At 42.2% G+C, this 19,071-nt stretch overlaps 1 long non-coding RNA gene across 2 annotated transcripts in view; it reads left to right on the top strand.

The window, feature by feature from the left end:
* The window catches only part of LOC135097253 (uncharacterized), a 115,917-nt gene that overhangs the window by 38,019 nt on the left and 58,827 nt on the right, over positions 1 to 19,071 (top strand). The window lies entirely within an intron of this gene.

Genomic DNA, 19,071 nt, shown 5'->3' with positions numbered 1-19,071 from the left:
TTCGCCCATCCGCCGCCGCTGCTGGCTACTACTACCACCACCACTACCACCACCACCACCACTCGTGACCTGGCTGGTGTGTGGGGGTTGGAGCGGTACGATCTCTTAGTTCAGTGTAGTGGGGAGGGAGGGGAAGGGATGATGATGGTGGTGGAGGTCTAATTCTTTCTCTTTCCCTGATGAGTCCGACCAGAGGGTTCCTCATGTCACCCTAAGAGATCTGATGCCCTCCCTGTGTCTTTTTTTCTTTTCTGTTTTTTTTTTTTTTTTTTTTTTCTGGTATATACACTCAGATACAGATGTACGAGTAGACAGACGATCAGACAGAGGCATGTTCTCTCATTCGGTCTCTTCTTTCTCTTGTTTCTCTCTCTCTCTCTCTCTCTCTCTCTCTCTCTCTCTCTCTCTCTCTCTCTCTCTCTCTCTCTCTCTCTCTCTCTCTCTCTCTCTCTCTCTCTCTCTCTCTCTCTCTCTCTCTGTTTTCATTTTTTTTCCTTTTCCTACTTACTTTGTCTTTTTCCTCCTCCTCCTCCTCCTCCTCCTTATTGCCATAACCTTACCTCAGCCTCTTACCTCCTTCCCCTAACTTACTCTAAGACGCTCCTCCTTTCCTTACCTTTCCTTACCTTACCTTACCTTCACTCCTTCCTTCTCCACACAATCTCTCCTCATCCTCCTCTTTCCATCCATCCTAACGTTACTTTCCTCCTTCCCCTTTACCCTCTTTCTCTCTGTCTTTTTAAGTCTTCTCTCCTGCAGCATCTCGTCTCCCTCCTTCTCTATAGTCTTCCTGGGTAACCTCTCTTCTTTAGCGTGCCTCTACGGAGCCTCTGAAGCTGATGACTGGAACTCCAATTATGCAGAGTGAGGTGGTATGGCTGGTGAAGGGGAGGCCTGGTGGAGTTTGCCTGGCCTCTCCTTTCTTGTTTGTTTACGGTATAGAGGGTGGTGGTGGTGGTGGTGGTAGTGGTGTGGGTGCGTGACGAGACGAAACGAGTGGAGGGTTTTGAGAGAGAGAGAGAGAGAGAGAGAGAGAGAGAGAGAGAGAGAGAGAGAGAGAGAGAGAGAGAGAGAGAGAGAGAGAGAGAGAGAGAGAGAGAGAGAGAGAGAGAGTTTGGGATCTGATATCAGTTAACTTGCATCTATAACTATTTCTAAGCCTTTCAACTGCCAACGCGTATTTATTTTAATTGCTGGTAGTGATTGAAAGGAATAACGAAGGGAGTCTGTGTGACCTTGAAGGAGTAAGGGTGTAATAGGGGCATCTCTCGGTCGTTAGGTGACGTAACTTTTCGTCTTAACCTCCAAGAAGATTGATTAATTTCTGTAAAAGGGAAAGTGAGCAACATTTTATTTTTAGTTCATTGCAGAAAATAGTTATGTTTTTTATTATTTTTTTTATTATTTTCTTTCTCTGTATGTGAGTTTATTTCTATTCCAATTTGAGTGTTTTTATTACTTTTTTGTTATGTAGTTTCGAGGCGCATTTATTTTTATATATATATATAGTTTGATATATACATTCATACATTTTTAGTTTATTCATCATCTTTACAACAGAAATACGTACTCTCTCCATTAACCAGTTACCTCCACCCTCCATTTTCTGTGCCCTATACCTGCTTCCTTCATGCTTAAACTATTTCCAGTCGCCATTACTTGTGTAGTCTTCTAATAGCTTTGTTTTTACTCCTAGCTGCCATTTATGTAGGTTCCTCACGGCCCATTCCTCTCAGCTCATTTCATTCACCCCATTCACCTAATATCTTCCTAGCCCTTCTTTTAAACCTCCCTTATTTACAATTTATCCTTCCTCTTTCCTTCCATCATTCCTTTTTTTCTTCTCTCCTTCCTCTCTTTTCCTTCTTCTTTCCTTCCTTCCTTTCTTCTCTGTTGGTTCTTTCTCTTCCTTATTTTCTCTTCAGTTTTTTTTTTTTCTCTCTCTCTCGCGGCTCTTTCCCTCCTTACTTCTTTCCTTTCTCGGTCCTCTATTTTCCTCCTGCCTTTTTCCCCCTTTCCTGTCTCTTTCCCTTCTTCCTATTTTCCTCCTTTCTTTTCCCCTTTCCTGTCTCTCTTTCCCTCCTTTTTTTCTTCCTTCCTTTTTCCCCTTTCCTGTCTTTCCTTCCTTCCTTTTTTCCTCTTTCCTGTGACTCTCTTACTCTCGTTCCTTCTTTCCTCTCTCGTGGCTCTCCTTCCCTCCTTTCCTCTCTCTCCTGGCTCTCCTTCTTTCCTTCTTTCCTCTCGCGTAGCTCTCCCTCCCTCCCTTCTTTCCTCTCTCGTGGCTCTCTTTCCCTCTCCCTCCGCCTCAGATGTTCTTGAGGAAACTAGCCTCATTTGCCACCAAGATGAATCCATTAGCTGGCAAAAGACGGAAGCAGGAGAGCACGGGAGAGGAAGGCGAGGGGCAGCACCAAGATATATGGGATCCTTTTCTGGCCCATATAGGCTATGACTCTCAGGGGACTCGGCGCTTAGTTTCTTATTATAATGCAAGGAAAAATGTACTTGACATGTGGTTAGGAGTGGATGGAGGGAAGGTCTTTGGATGGAGCAGCAAATAGAGGGGGAATATGAGGTCAGGGAGAGTTGTAAATGTTAGAGGAGGAGAGTGAAAATAGGAGGAGGAGGAGGAGGAGGAGGATAAGAAAGAGCATCAGCGTCATTACACTTCTGGGAAACTGGACGAGCGAAGAGGGGAAGAAAACTACGTATAAAAAGATAAGTGTTAGAAAAAATACTTGGGTCCATATCTTAAATGTTTCGGCGTTTTACTTCGTCAACTTTTAACAAGCTCTATTGGAAGTCATTGGAGTGTTCAGTGATGTTTTAGTGATTTCATTGATTCCTTAACCGTAATTCTGTACCATCAACAAGAACAACAACCACGAGGACTTGATTAACAGGTTAATCTTTGTAGCATTTGGAATTAGTCCTAGTGAGAGAACGGAGAGCGTAAGGCTACTGACCTTAAACTTCTCTCATTAATCTTTGACTGTTAATAGGAACATGGACTTTAATATTTGGGGAACAACACAGATATGCATGCACCAAAAGGTTTAAACAACTCATTTCCCTTCTACTTCCAGCGATGCCTTTTGAAATTACACTTTAGATTTGAACCAGATAATCTTAATAAGTTTGAAGAGACTCGTTAGCATTCATAGGATTAGCAATACGATTATGGTTGTTGCGTTACGTTTTCTAATAGAACTTATAATTATTTGTCGTATTATCTCCACTTGGACTTCGCTAATTTTATGAGCGTATTTTATGTAATAATCGCTGCGGCTTAATAGAATATTATATTGCAAGTATACAGTTCAGTTAAGTAAGTTGTCACTGACAGCAAAAACAGTAATTAATTAGTTCATTTTTATTCAGTAAGGGGTTGTAGTCATAATTAAATAACCATAATATACCAATTATTGTCAATGATAAAAGTTTCCACCGGTACAGGCATGAGATTCACAAAAAAGATGCAAGTAAGACTGAGCATTAGCACATTAACGTTCAACGGATTTAACACAGTGGGTCTCAATCTTTGTTGCTTAATGGCACTTTGATGTCGCACCAACCCAGTAGTCATTGTGGTGCACGCCTACTAGGAAGCACACATTGAAAGAACACATACTTATCTAGGAAATTTAGGCGGCTCACAGTTTTCGAGTCACTTAATTAACAGTACAATGCAGATTTCCGTAAAAGAAAAAAGAAAAAATAATAATAATAAAATAAATGAATAAAAAAAGTTATATTTTCTGTGTCTGTCTGACATCGAACTTTTCATTTCACGGACGTCGACATTTGAAAGAAAAAAGAAAGACATCAGACAACTCGTGATGGCTGAACCTCGAAATAGCAAAATAAAAAAAAAAGGAAAATAACCATATCAAAAACTATCATTAGGAATTCTAATTTACACTCGTTTATATACATCAGATTGCGAATGTATACACTTGCGTAGGTATCTTTTTATTTATTTATTTACTTTTTTTTATGTGACAGACAGATAAATGAATGCACGCGTCTGAGAACTTCCTCTTGTTATGGTTCATTGAAGTGGTGATTTAGCAGACGTCCTTTCCTTATTATTCATTTATTTGTTTTCTTATTCATCTATATCTATTCATTCAGTTAGGTAGTTGATTAGTAAGTATTTTTATTATTTTCGTACGCCACAACCTGCTGTAATACACGCATGGAAAAACAAAAAACAAATACAAAACAAATCTACTCGGGAAGTTTTACAGCATCAACCATCCGAGGTCATTAATTTCACCTTTCGTCACTCAATTAATCTTTTTATTAGCCCAGCACTGAAGTCGGATGATAAAACACACACACACACACACACACACACACACACACACACACACACACACACACACACACACACACACACGTAACATTTAGCCAGTTAATAATTCTCCCTCTGAACACAAGGCCCGTCCATCAGTAGCACCAGTAAAGCACGCACGTTGCACCAATAATGTATGTAGTGCGTCGGGGGATTGAAAAATGCAACCAAAGAGCAAAGGTGTGTCGTCATGAGTGGCGCAGATCACGTGGGAAGCGTATTGCGTGATGATTTACATTGAATTTTTTTTTTTTTTTTTTTTTTTTTTTTGCCTCAGCGCTATGATTTGCCGGCCACTAAAACTTGAACTCTTTTCCACCTCATTCCCTCCGTGATGTTAATAATGCTGAAATACTGTATGCTGTGTTGTGTTGGTGAGCGACTTTATTGTGGTTTTGATGTGTGTGTGTGTGTGTGTGTGTGTGTGTGTGTGTGTGTGTGCGCGTGTTTAGGAGTAACTTTGTCACTCAGAGAAAATGTTTCAAATTGTATTGATATATTATTAACATCATCACAAAATCAATATAAACAATATCTGCTAACTACTACTACTACTACTACTACTACTACTACTACTACTACTACTACTACTACTACTACTACTACAAAAACTACTACTACTACTTCTACTTATTATGGTGACGGTAAAATAAGTTCAGATAGAAATAAAGATGATGATGATGATATAATAATTAATAATAATAATAATAATAATAATAATAATAATAATAATAATAATAATAATAATAATAATAACAGTAGCACTGCAGGCAACAGTGCAACATAAGCCCCACGGCATCTGTACATTCACGTGTGTGTGTGTGTGTGTGTGTGTGTGTGTGTGTGTGTGTGTGTGTGTGTGTGTGTGTGTGTGTGTGTGTGTGCACCCACGCCACGGACTTAGCTCAAAGAAATATAATATTGCATTTTAGATATACATTTTTTTTTTCTCCAGCAACACCAATCTCTTCTTCCTTCAGTGTTGGGAGAGATGCAGGAGTGTATATTTCAACATTACTTTCTATACTTTCCATAGCCTTTAGAAAACCTCAGTTATAAGTCGCTTGTAGACTGAGTTGCCTTAGACTTCACCCTAGCTTGTTTTTTACTATTTTTTTTCTCCAGAACCAAAATAGCCAACCTTTTTCATCTTTATTTATAATTTACATTTCTTTAGTACGACGTGTTGAGGGGTTTCTCTCTCTCTCTCTCTCTCTCTCTCTCTCTCTCTCTCTCTCTCTCTCTCTCTCTCTCTCTCTCTCTCTCTCTCTCTCTCTCTCTCTCTCTCTCTCTCTCTCTCTCTCTCTCTCTCTCTCGTACTCCTGCATACTCCTTGACACATAGAGAAAAGAAATGTTGGGTGAGGGGCTGGTGCTCTGTGCCACCTCAGTAATAATGAAAGAGAGAGAGAGAGAGAGAGAGAGAGAGAAAGAGAAAGAGAGAGAGAGAGAGAGAGAGAGAGAGAGAGAGAGAGAGAGAGAGAGAGAGAGAGAGAGAGAGAGAGAGAGAGAGAGAGAGAGAGAGAGAGAATTTTGTTTGAGTTAATTTTTTGCGCACAAATGCGTCAAACTAACACATTATATTAGAATCAAAACTTGAAAATGTACAGTTGGTTAAACTGATAGCCACCAAAGCGTGGACAGTGGGCAAGGACGACATCCAGATGGTCAGCGTCGAGAGATGATGACGTATGTCGAGAAGAGAGAGACCGCGAGGCAGCAGACCATCAACTTCCGGACAGTGGAGACTGTAGTGGTCCAGAGAGAGTTGCCGTCGGGAGCGCCACACAGGTGACATGAGGAGAAGTGCGGGACATTCTCTTGTTCAGAAACTTGCCACGCGGGCCTGTAGCCGAGACGGAGCTTGGCGGACACCACGTTTTGCCTCTGGACCATGACATCACGACGACGATACTTGTAGGGTTGGTAACGGAAGAGAGAGAGAGAGAGAGAGAGAGAGAGAGAGAGAGAGAGAGAGAGAGATTAGCAATAACGTTTTATCTCTTATTTCGACAACTTTCAAGAGGCTTCAGTGAAAGTTCTTGAGGGTTTTCAAGCATCTTCATAAGTCTGTTATTACTTTAACTAGAATTCTGTCTCATTTATGGGAAAAGAAATATTCATGACAACCCAGTCTTTTCATTGTCCTTCGAAAATAGTTTTGATGAATGAATGACCAAAAGCATCTAACAATGTGACGATCTATATGAAGTCTGCGTCACACTCACCCACTCCGTCACTTGAAGCCTTCCAGTGCAGGCCAGTCACCCCGTCACCATGCTGTTCCAGTTATTCCTTCTGTCACGCCTCGAGGGTTGGTTGGCGCCGCTTCCACGAATGCCAGATCATGCACGAATAACCACACTGGTGTACACAAGCGGTTCTCTCTGATGGTTCTCCCTGACGGTCCTCCCTGCCTCACCTGCAGTGCAAATGACCACCTGCGCTTGGCCTCACACATCACCTGCGTCCCTCATCTCTCAGGCTACGTGACTATACATCGCGTGGGGAAGTTAATCACCTTAATCGTCTCTTGATGCTGCTCTTGTTTGTATTCGTCGAGGTGTTTGCCAGTAACAGCGAGCGAAAAATCTATTTTGTAAAGATTGTTTTTGGTTTTTCGCTGGTGTTGAAGATGGCTTTGCTTTTGGTGCTGCCGTTTGTTCTGTATCATGTTATTCGAACTGTGTGCCCTCCGCTCCCTTGTCTCAGCCCTTTGTGTCTCTCTCTCTCTTTCTCTCTTCAGTGTCTGGTACTACAGTGTTGTCCTGCTAGTTGTGGTTTGTTTGTGTTCCCGCTTTTCCCCCGCTTCCTTTTTTTTTATTGTTTAATAGTGTTTCTTTCCTTGCCATCTTTTTTCCTGTCCATCTTTCCCTCACTCCTGCTGTGCCGTATTGTCTCAAACAGCTTCGTAATCATTAACAAGTCTGCTGCTGTTTTTCCTCTTTAGTGTTTTCATGTAATTTCGCAGACCTTTGTAGTCATGAATCATCTTGAATTTCTGAATCGATTAATTGATACCAGAGTTCATGATTTAAGCTCAGAGCCACATGAATCTTCGCCGAAACTGCAGCGGGTTAGATAAGACTCAGGGGCCAGCATTTGAAGCTAAAGCGTGTTTATATAACATGAGATTTGTGAGTCCAAATTATCGAGGATATGATTGTATTTTTTAAGGGAACGGTATGCCAAGAAATAGAAAAGAAAAAAAGAATGCTAATTCTTAACTGATTTTCATAAATGTCTATTATGCTATTTATACAAATAAGAATGTTACGTGACAAGTCTCATGATTTTTTTTTTTTTTTTGACTGCAAAAATCGCGCTTTTCTGTATAATGCGAATTACTTAGTACGACGACTGCAAAAAAACAAAAATAGTTTAACGCTGTATACATTCAACATAAGGGAAAAAAAGCCATCTTCTTTTGCCTGTTGATATATTCACACCACCAGCGCCGCCGTGGTCTACTGGCAATATTCTCGCGTTGCTCGACATCTGAGGGGCGGTACAACCACGCGAACTAACGTAACAAGGCCGCATGACATGACAAAGCTATGTGTATCAATGCCTGCAAATGTCGAGTGCGTAATCGAACCTCGTCGCGTCGCAAACATTCATGCGTCCCACATTTGAAGTTACGTACTAAAACCCATCAATCAAAGGAGTGACGGAAGAGAAGACCTCGACACGTAATATCTGCATTTGTTTGGATGTGACGCAGTTTCATTACGAGAATCCTAATAAGCACACTGGAGTCTTTGTTACAAGAGGAAGTTACGTTATGGTGTTGTGCTCGCATGCCAGTAACCAAATTGAAACACGTCACAACTTTGGGGGGACGCTGCACCACGACAGGGTATGCAGACACTGAGGCTCCATGTTGTTTTCAGAGTACCTGTCGTGATGTTTGGAAAGTCAGTCAGTTGGTCAATCAGTCAGGAGGGAGGGAGGGAATAAGGAAGGGAGGGAGGGAGGGAAGAGAAGAAAGGAAACATGTGTAGTCAGTCAAGACGAGAGGAGGGAGGGAGAGAAGAGAGGGGAAGGAAAAAAAGAAGAAAGCCAGTCAGTCAATGAGTCAGTTAAAATCAGTCAGTGAATCAGTCAGTCAGTCAGTCAGTCAGTCAGTCAGTCAGTTGAATCAGTGAGTAAGTCTCTCTCTCTCTCTCTCTCTCTCTCTCTCTCTCTCTCTCTCTCTCTCTCTCTCTCTCTCTCTCTCTCTCTCTCTCTCTCTCTCTCTCTCTCTCTCTCTCTCTCTCTCTCTCTCTCTCTCTCTCTCTCTCGTTCACACACACACACACACACACACACACACACACACACACACACACACACTCACACACGAGAGATGAGCGTGTGCATGTTGAGTGAGTGTGTTTGACAAACCCGGAAATGGACACAATATACGCTGTTTCCGGCGCCCAGATAGACCGTGATTGCAATACCTGAATGATGCGCTGGATTGGCCTGCTCTGTCTATTTATGCATGGCCCGCGTCTGTCTATCTATCTGCTTGCCGTGTAGTACTCCGTCACCTTCCTTTGGTAGTCTCTTTGGTGCATGTTCCTGTGTTACTGTAATTGTGCTTCTAATGTGTCATGCTTGATTCTGATGTAGTTTCTTTTCTGCGTGTATATTATTATTATTATTATTATTATTATTATTATTATTATTATTATTATCATTATCATTATCATTATCATTATTATTATTATTATTCTCTTCCCGATCCGTATTATTATTATTCTCTCTCTCTCTCTCTCGATCCGTCGTTTCTCTCTCTCTCTCTCTCTCTCTCTCTCTCTCTCTCTCTCTCTCTCTCTCTCTCTCTCTCTCTCTCTCTCTCTCTCTCATCAGTTAATCTGCGTCTTTAGTTTCTTGTCTTGATTGTTTCATTGTACATTTTTTCATCATTGTATGTTAATTCATGACGATACGCGGTGCTAAGTTTCTGTGCTAGCGATATTTTTTTTTTCTATTTGTAAAGCGTCATCGAGGCTCACAAAGAGAAAAAAAAAGTTTAAAAGTACATTCAAATTGCCACCTTCCATGAAAGTTAATGAAAGAAGTAAACATTTGCTATTTTGATGCTGGAAGAGTCTCTGGATTTCTTAAAAAAAAAAAAAAAAAAAAAAAAAAGTTAAATTCGTACGAAGGAGAAATGTAACAAACAGGTAAATATTTTTTTTCCTTTTGAGGATGGTTAAAGAAAAAAAGAAGAAAAATAGTGAGAGAGTTCTAGAGTTGTGATGGTGGAGGTCAGGATGGCAAGGGTAGCCTGTGGAGTGGGCGGCGGGGGGAGCGCTGCGGATAAGGCGGGAGGGCAACATCCATGCCTCGCTTGGGTTTTGAATGTGGTAGCATAATAATTTTGTCCCACAGAGGCGAGTTACGGATGCAGAGATTCATGCACGTGGAGAAAGAAACACACACACACACACACACACACACACACACACACACACACACACACACACACACACACACACACACACACACACACACACACACACACACACACACGTACAAGCAAAGGCAGAATATCCCTTAATACATCTATGCACCTTTATTTCCTGTCCCTTTGTTCGAAATCTGTAGCAGAAACTTTTAATGAAATTTGTCGTGGCGGCGTGCGAAAGGCAGGCGGGAGTTGTTAGGGACTCACCTGCGCCGCGCCGGGTGTTTCAGCAGTCTTAATTTCGAGTTTTATTTAGCGGGTAAAAATGTATATTCTTGGTTACGTGGAAGCGTGCAAGAGTGTGTGTAGGAGTGTGTGGCGCAGGGAGGGTGGCGCCTTTAAAACCTGCTCGCGCGGAATACCTGTTTTCAGTGTCCGCATTTAGTCCCCGGGAGGCAGCGGGACCATGACGGCCTGCTCTGTGTGATGACCCTCCCTCGCTGTAATTATGCCACACTGTCTTGCTCCTGTAAAGCGCATTGTATATACCCGTGTGTGTGTGTGTGTGTGTGTGTGTGTGTTTAGGGATGGGGGTGTGTGTTTAATGAGGTACAGGTCTATTTCTCAACATTTACCTTCGATTTGGCTTAACTGGCTCTAGTGGAAATTATTAGGGGTTTCCAAGGTTCTTTTCATGATTCTAATGATAGCTTAAGGGTTCGTAACTATCAATGGAAAAAAAAACATGAAAACTAATCATCTCTTTGATCTTTGAAAATTACTTTTATATGAAAGCCTAGGGCGTTTGAAAATACGGGTCATGATGAATTATAATGTGTCAGCTCCACTCCACATAACGCTCCCCATTCCACTTCACCTAAGGAGCAAAAATAACCAGCAAGAAGTTCCCTTCAAACTTAAGTAAACGTGAGGCACTTGTACTCACAATAATTTGGTAAATAAAAAGATAGCAATAGTTTCTTCTTACATTTCAGTCACTAGAGTATCCTTTTCATCTTACTTTACGCAGCTTCACACCAGTTTCTATATCTTCGTAAGTTTCCTCTAAAAATAATAACCCCACTTTGAACCATCTCACTAAACTTTGAATCATCTCACCAATCCACTGCTTTTGGCTATTTCCTTTAGGGGGCACCACAGCGGAGCAACCTTCTCCGGCAACGCGCTTGGTCTTCCGTGTCTTCTTCGGTTACACCTATTACAAACATGTCTTTTTTTTTTTCTTACACCCACAATTTTTCTCTTAGGTCTTCCTCTTTTTTTCCTGTCCGGTAGAACCACTTTCAGCATCCTCATCCCACACACTTTTCTATTTTCTTGACATGCCCAAACACATTCTCATCTCTCCGCTACCTTTCCCGTCTCAATTCCCCACACCAACCCATAATACACCTTATTCTCAGCGGTCACTACCTTCCCCCACCTGAGCTGTCAAGTGGGAAGCCAATAAACACACACGTAGTAATATTGTTAACCGCCTTCTTATCCCGTTACTCACAAATGACATGGGTATCCGACTATAGACCTAGACCCAATCACAACAAACACCATGTAGCCCCATAGCACGTAATATTCAATAACATAGACAATGACACAGTTATTTAGGTACTTGAGGGCAGACTGCTCTTGCTTTCGTACGTGCGGTATTCTGGTAGCGTTGAAATATTTAATTTTTTTTGTGGCATATTTTTAAAACAGCGGAATATGTTGGTCAGTTTACGTCACGGTGAGAGAGCTCGGTGACAGATTTTGATAGAGCGTGTGAACTTGGGCAGGAGGAGGCTGGGAGGCGAGCATAACTAGACAGATGTTCCATGTGCGCCCACTTTTCATGTGTTCCCGTGTGTTTTTCATGGATGCTCTCCTTTCGTGTGGCGCTCGCAAACTATATATACGTTAACTAGATAGATGCTTTGAGTGCTTGGTTTTGGCGCACGTTGAAACACTGTATAATCAAAGGCCTGTATTTTGAAAGGCTATGGGCTCTCGTAAGGACTATATTTAAAGGCTACAGTAGTGTTGAGAGTATTGGAAAGTATGAGCGTTAAGACTCAATGCGTTAAGACTCAAACTACACATCTAAACCATGCACAAGTTATCAAAACACCACAAGTAATAAACGAGCCTGTAGAATTCCTGAGGAGCAATTGGGCAGGAAGAAGCAGGCAGACAGCAACAGCAGGAGCAGGGTGGTGATGAGGCGGCAGGCAGGTTGCGTGACGAGCGAGGCAGGAACTAAGAGGCGTGAGTTGTGATTCATTACAGTTTTATGGTTTGCAGGGATTGCCAAATGCCTCGCCTGACCTACTTTGCTACAGCCTCCACGTTTCTTCTCCTTAACTCCCTGCCACCAAGCCGCTACTCCCTAGCATTTTTCCCCCAACCTTTGCCACCCTCTGCCAGCCTTCACCCTTCTCTCCCAATCACCAGTCGCGCTCTCCCTAACGTCTCGCATCACATCCCTCACTGTCTGCAGTCTTCACGCTCTCGTCAGCAACACCCCGCCACTCTTATGGATCATTCTCCTCCTCCCCTTTCATCCAGTTTCCCATTTCCGTCCCTTTTCGTTCCTTTTCCTTCTCTCACACGCCCTTCTTCCTTTCTTGCAACATTCTCTCCTCATCTTTCATCTTTTCTCTTCATATCACGTCTTTCCTTTCATGTCCGTTACTCAATTTCACCCTCTGCACCTCCTCCTCCTCCTCCTCCTCCTCTTTCTTCTCCTCCTCCCCCTCCCCTTTCTTTTCCTCTTCCTCTTCCTCCTTATTTTCTCCTCTTCCTGACATTTCCCCTGCATGGCGCTTAACCCTTCCCTACGCGCCTTCCTTCCTCCTTCCTCTCCTCCCTCCCTCTTCTGTTTTTTTTTTTTCCCTTCTCGTACCCACATCTCTCCCGCACCTCGCTCCTTCCCGCCCTGTCCCTCTTCATCAAGGCAAGACTCGTGCAAGTGTAATGCGGGTTAGGTATAATTGAGGCGGCAGAGGAAGATGAGCATAACTAGCTGCTGCGTCCTCATTAGTAATGGAGAAGATGAGGCAGTGAATGTATGTATTCTTAATGGCGCTCTGGTTCTCTTGTTCTCTCTTACTGTGCTTTGTGATCGGGCGGAGTTTTTTTTTTTTTTTTAGCAGATTTTTTATTTATTTATTTTTTTTATTTATTTATTTTCTATTTTTTTTTTTTTTTTTGCTGTAAAGTGTTGGTAAGCATCTCTTCTACAGTTATTCTTCTGTATCTGTAGGGCTTCGGTGGCTGTCTTCTGCTTTTGAAGGCTTATGGTTCGAATCTACAGGAGTTTAGACTAACGCCACTGCAGAGACTCGTATCCTCCCCCAGATCTCTTTAGTACAGGCAGTGTCGAGAACAGGGCTGATAGGAAGCATGTGGATATTCTTCGGTAACTCTGCGATAGCTTGAATGACGATCAGTTTCGGGAAAGACTCGAACTCAGGTTAGCTCACCACGCCCAGGCACTGACGACAAGGCAGGCAACCGTTAGCAGAAATACAGGATTTTCAAAAGCTTTTTTCCTTTCTTTCATTTGTTAATTTGACTAATCTGCGTTGCATTTTTTAGTCGTGTTTGGTATTCGGTGTATGTGTGTGTGTGTGTGTGTGCGCGTGTGTGCGTGTGTGCGTGTGTGCGTGCGTGCGTACGTACGTGCGTGCGCGTGCGTGCGTGCGTGCGTGCGTGCGTGCGTGCGTGCGCGCGCGTGCGCGCCATTCACCATAAGAGTACGTACATTTTCTCACCAAACATTTTTTCCTTTCGTTAACATAGTTCACTTGCACAAGCCAGTCTACTCCATTGATGTCTGTCATTTTTCTCTTGATATTCACCAATACACATCGACATATACTGAAGCGGAGAAGGATTAACATATGGAGACTCAAAGAGAATTAAGAGTGGAGATAAAGAGGCCAACTTTTATACTTCAAGGACAAAAGTTAATTCGATATTTTCGATGAAGAGGAGTCGCATTGACCAATTAGATGAAAGAAGGAAAAGTTCTTTTGACTTGGAAATTAGAGAAGGAGGATGAGGAGGAAGATGAGGAGGACGAGGAGGAGGAGGATAAATAGGAGGACTGGAAAAGGTGCGAGAGAAGAAAAAATAGAAGAAAAAGCAGGAATGATAAGTAGGAAAAATTGGAAGAAGGAGAATAGAGAAAGTGATGAATGACAGGTAAAAAGAAGATAAAAGATGAAGAGAACCGTAAAAGTTAATAGCAATGGAGATTGAAGGGCAATAAGTTAAAAGAAAAGATGGAGGATGAAGATTGGAGAGAAGTAGTGGAAAGGAAAAAAAATAAGGGAATAGAAAAGAAAATAAGCGAAGAAACTAAGAAATTTAGAACAGAACTGAACATTAGTGACTTAAGAGAAGGTAACGAGAAAGAGGAAAGAGCGAAATAGAAATAAAGTGAAAAACAGGAAGGATGAAGGTTAACAGAATTGAAAAATAGACCTCAAAAGAGAATAATGAAAAGGAAAAGATGAAGAAACAAAAGGAAAAAGTTAAGAAACACGAAAAAATGAAAAAAAAAAAAAAAGATAAAACTGACAACTAAACAATAAACTTGACTGGAAGAAGGCAACACACACCCACACCATCCGTTTTATCCCTTTACTTCTACCCCTTTATACCTCATCTCTTCCCCTCCCCTTCATCCCCCATCCCTTCTCGTTTGTACCCTAGCTTGTTCCACCCCCTTGTCTTACTCGTACCTCTAGTGTCTTTCCCCTTATCTGTTGTTCATTGTATCCTAGCTTTTTCCTGTCCCTTGTTTTGCCCCTAGTGTGTTGTCTCATTTCTTCTTCTGTGTACCTTAGTTTATTCCTGACCCTTGTCTTACTCGCAGTGTTTTCCCTCATCATCCCCCTTGTGGCTCATTCCTTCCCCTCCTTCCCTTGCGTCTTGTCCTGCATCTCCCAACTCTCACTTCTTTTCCTCTGTGCATCCTCCAGAACACCGCCAGGCTTCCGCATCTCCATACTAATGCTGCCGAGGAGAAAAAAAGAAAAAAAGACTTGCAAAATATATGAAACGTGTGGCTCGGTGCATTCCTTCGTGTGGCCTGATGACCTCTCCTTGGCCTCGAACAAACATCTGAGGTCACAAGGTCACGAGCAGGAGCATGCAGGTCACGTTCCTGTGTTGTAAGGTCAAAGAAGTAAGGTCGAGGACGAGAAGGAGGCTGAGGAGATGAAAGGAGGAAGCAGAAGATGAGGAGAAAGAGGTGGAGGAGGAATAAGAAGAGGAAAAATAAGAAAACACAAGAGAACGGACGAAGAGAAGATGAAGTAAAAATAAAAAGAAATACCAAAGGAAAGGATGATGAGGAAGAGAAGGAAGAGTAGGAAGAGTAAGAGGAGGAGAAGAGGAGAAAAAAGCAAAGGAACATATCACACACAGAGAAAAAAAAATAAGGACAAGAAGATTAAATAAAAAAGCATGAATGAGGAGTTATAGGAAAAAAAATTGGAGGAGAAGGAGGAGGAAGAACAGAGAAAGAACAGAGAACTTGAGTCTCGTCAGATGCTGCCACCGAGAGAACTGATAAACTTGTTCGCCCCCAGAAGCAAAATTAAATAATCTTCAAACTCCTGCCTTGGAAATAAAGTTAATCCCAGTTTCATAAGACCGACTTGGAAAACTTAAGAGCCTGCAAGGGAAGGAGAGAGAGAGAGAGAGAGAGAGAGAGAGAGAGAGAGAGAGAGAGAGAGAGAGAGAGAGAGAGAGAGAGAGAGAGAGAGAGAGAGAGAGAGAGAGAGAATGGTGATGATGGTGATGGTGATAATGGTTTACATATCACTTTGTATTATAAGAGAGAGAGAGAGAGAGATGGACAGGCAGACAGACACTATCTTTTCTCCAACATCACCACTACTTTCACTGTGACATCCACATTCTCACCAGCGCCATCACCATTACTTCTCCCTCATTACCATCACCATTACTCTCTCTCTCTCTCTCTCTCTCTCTCTCTCTCTCTCTCTCTCTCTCTCTCTCTCTCTCTCTCGTCGTTAGGCCTCTAGACAGCGACCTCTTGGTGTGTCCTGCGTCTGGTGCCTCGGAGTACCGTGCAATCATTTGGCCATCACGTAGCAGCGCCGTGAAAGGAACCCTGGTGATGTATGCCTCCCGCCCATTGTTTACTGCCCTCCCGAAGCTGCTGGCCGCCTGCCAAGTCACACATCCCGGGCCCGACGCGAGGTGGTGAGTGTTCCGCTGCAGGGAAGAAGGGGATGACAAAAGAAGGGGATGGAAAGAGATGGGGATAGTAAGAGAAGGGATGGAATGGAAGGGGAAAGTAAATGTATATGTAGTATTTTCATAAATATAGATGCATACATACTCGTATATACACGTAGACGTTTATTTACTTTTCCAGTTAGTTAATGAGTTAATTAATTTAGCTAATTAGTAAATAAACTAAAAGTAGTACACATTCTCTCTCTCTCTCTCTCTCTCTCTCTCTCTCTCTCTCTCTCTCTCTCTCTCTCTCTCTCTCTCTCTCTCTCTCTCTCTCTCTCTCTCTCTCTCTCTCTCACACACACACGCACACGCACACACCATACATACATACATATACACATACATACACATGCACACATTTTCTTTATGGACTGAAAGTGAGAAAAAAATGCATAGATTGTATCGTTTATCTTCTTTTGTTCCTTGTGTGTGTGTGTGTGTGTGTGTGTGTGTGTGTGTGTGTGTGTTTGTGTGGAACGAGATGAGAAAGAGTACGTGTTTATGGTTTGCGTGTGGTATATGCGCGGCCGTTTTGGTGAGGGCTCTCCACGGCACGGCACGGAACGAACGGACGGTTATGAGAGTGGCGGAGGCGTGTTAGTTATGATATGAGGGAATCTTACGGCGAACTTGTTGTTTAGAGCGAGCTTATGTTGAGGGCGATGATGATGATGATGATGGTGGTGGTGATGATGATGATGATGATGGCCAGTATTTAAGCCTCCTTCTCGTGGTGGTGGTGGTGGTGGTGGTGGTGCTCGGGAATAGGGAAGAGGATGAGCAGGAGGAGGTGGAGGAGAACCATGTGGTGTTTGTTTCAAGGGTTTATAAGCGTCGTGAAATGCATGGGTGTAGGTAAGAAAGAAGCTGAATGGGTGGGTTCATGCATTCTGCCTTCCTTTGCCCTTATAATGATGAAAATAAAAATAAAAAAGTGTTTGCTGCGATAATACGAATAGATGAAATTGTGGAGTTCATGGGTAAGAGAAAGCACCCTTCTTGTTAAGGTTATATTAAGCTAAATAGAAGAGCGCGAATCCAACGGGAGGCGAGAGTGCTCTGAACCATGAATAATGTGTATAATAAGTCCCAAGATACGTAGAACCGAAAGAAGCAAACGAGATAAAGAACCTGCTTCAAACAGTAAGACAAGACGAACAATCATTATATTATTTTACAGGCTATCATATTACAGAAATTTTGGTGTGTTTTGTTAGATTCAGATATTTATGTTTTGTGTCCACAGGCTAATGCAGGTAATCTCAAGAGTGCATCTGTCGGCTTTGTTGGTTTTTTATCACATTCAGTCACCAGTCTAAAGTGTTCCTGTCCCTTTTAGACATTTTACAACTAAGCTCTTCCTGTCTTGTCTACAATTTACCATTTTTTTTTTTTTTATTCTTTCTAAGTATTTCTTTCATCTGCGTTTTTTTTTCTTTTTTATATTTTAGGGTGAAAGTGGAATATCGCAACTGTATTCAAATAGGCTGACATGCAGTAACGTTTCGAGAATTCTCTGTTTCAATCCTTTCACTGCTATCTGACACGTCTATCTTTAATCACTAGCCAATCTGGGACCTCCTCTTCTCATTCTAAAGCCATCTCCAAACATTAAACTGGTTAGATATTGTAAAACCTATTCTTTTCGTCCCCTTGATATTTTCTTTTTTTTGTAGGTGCTTATAAAGATTTGATACGTTGCTTTTAGTGATGTGAATTGTTGCATATCTCGGTGAAAGGGCTAGGTTGTTAGGTTAGGTTAGGTTAAGTTAAGTTAGGTTAAGTTACGTTAGGTTAGGTTAGGTTAGGTTAGGTTAGGTTAAACAGTTCAACTTTTGTGTTTTGCTGTTGCCTGTCTTGTAGCAATGATGCGTTATTTGAGCTCCTCCTCGAATCTGGTGACCGCTGGAGAGGCTGTTTGCCTGTGCCACGGATCTTTTTGCTGGTTCTCCATTTACTGATTGTCAATTGCGATGCTTCGAGAAATTTTCTTCTTTCGTTTCGCAGTTTCTCTTCTCAATCTCATTCAAAGTATTGTGTTTTACTTTATTCATTATTCTATTTATTTATCTATTGATTTAATTTTTTGCGTCTACGTTTCCATTCAGTATGTCTTATCTATCATGTTACTTCATTAATCATTCTCTTAAGTCATTATTTCACTCGCATATCTGAATTTCCTTCAATGTGTGAGAGAGAGAGAGAGAGAGAGAGAGAGAGAGAGAGAGAGAGAGAGAGAGAGAGAGAGAGAGAGAGAGAGAGAGAATCAATCCATCATCTACCTTCTCTTCCCTCGTGGTGGTAATAGATTCACCATCGCAGCACGTCACAAGAACGCTTACTATACTGTTCAATACACTGCATGGTGTGACCTCCTTTCTCGTCTGCCTATTCATTATGTATTGGATGCAAGTTCACGGTCTGTATTGTTGTTATTTCTGTTCAATGTACATTTCATACTCCGGGATATGTAATTAATCAGTCAGCAGTTGATTATTATTATTATTATTAGTAGTATTAGTAGTAGTAGTAGTAGTAGTAGTAGTAGTATATCATTATTATTGTTATTTTGTTATTATTGTTGTTGATCATCATCTTCTTCTTGTCATTATTGTTATTGTTGTTGTTGTTATCATAATCAGAGAGAGAGAGAGAGAGAGAGAGAGAGAGAGAGAGAGAGAGAGAGAGACGAGACGAGACGAGACGAGACGAGACGAGACGAGACGAGACGAGACGCAAGAAGCAAAACACGAGAGGCGAGAGGCAACAAGCAAGCCACTCCTGAGATATAACCCAGGGCGCCGCGGCAGGAGACACCCCCCTCTCCCCCTGATAACCTTTCCGCACACCGAAGGCCACGCATGCCAATGAGTGCCGCGCCTGCCTCCCCCTCATCCCTCCCCCCATTACTGCAATTAGGGGAGCGCCGCCCGGCATCACTAGGCTCCTCATCTCCTCCTCCCTCGTCTCCCCGGCGGGTGCTCAGCTCGTCCTCCTTAGAGAGAGAGAGAGAGAGAGAGAGAGAGAGAGAGAGAGAG

The sequence above is a fragment of the Scylla paramamosain genome, chromosome 4 (assembly GCF_035594125.1).
Source record: "Scylla paramamosain isolate STU-SP2022 chromosome 4, ASM3559412v1, whole genome shotgun sequence".
NCBI classification, from domain to species: domain Eukaryota; kingdom Metazoa; phylum Arthropoda; class Malacostraca; order Decapoda; family Portunidae; genus Scylla; species Scylla paramamosain.
This window is presented reverse-complemented; position numbering and strand designations above follow the sequence as displayed.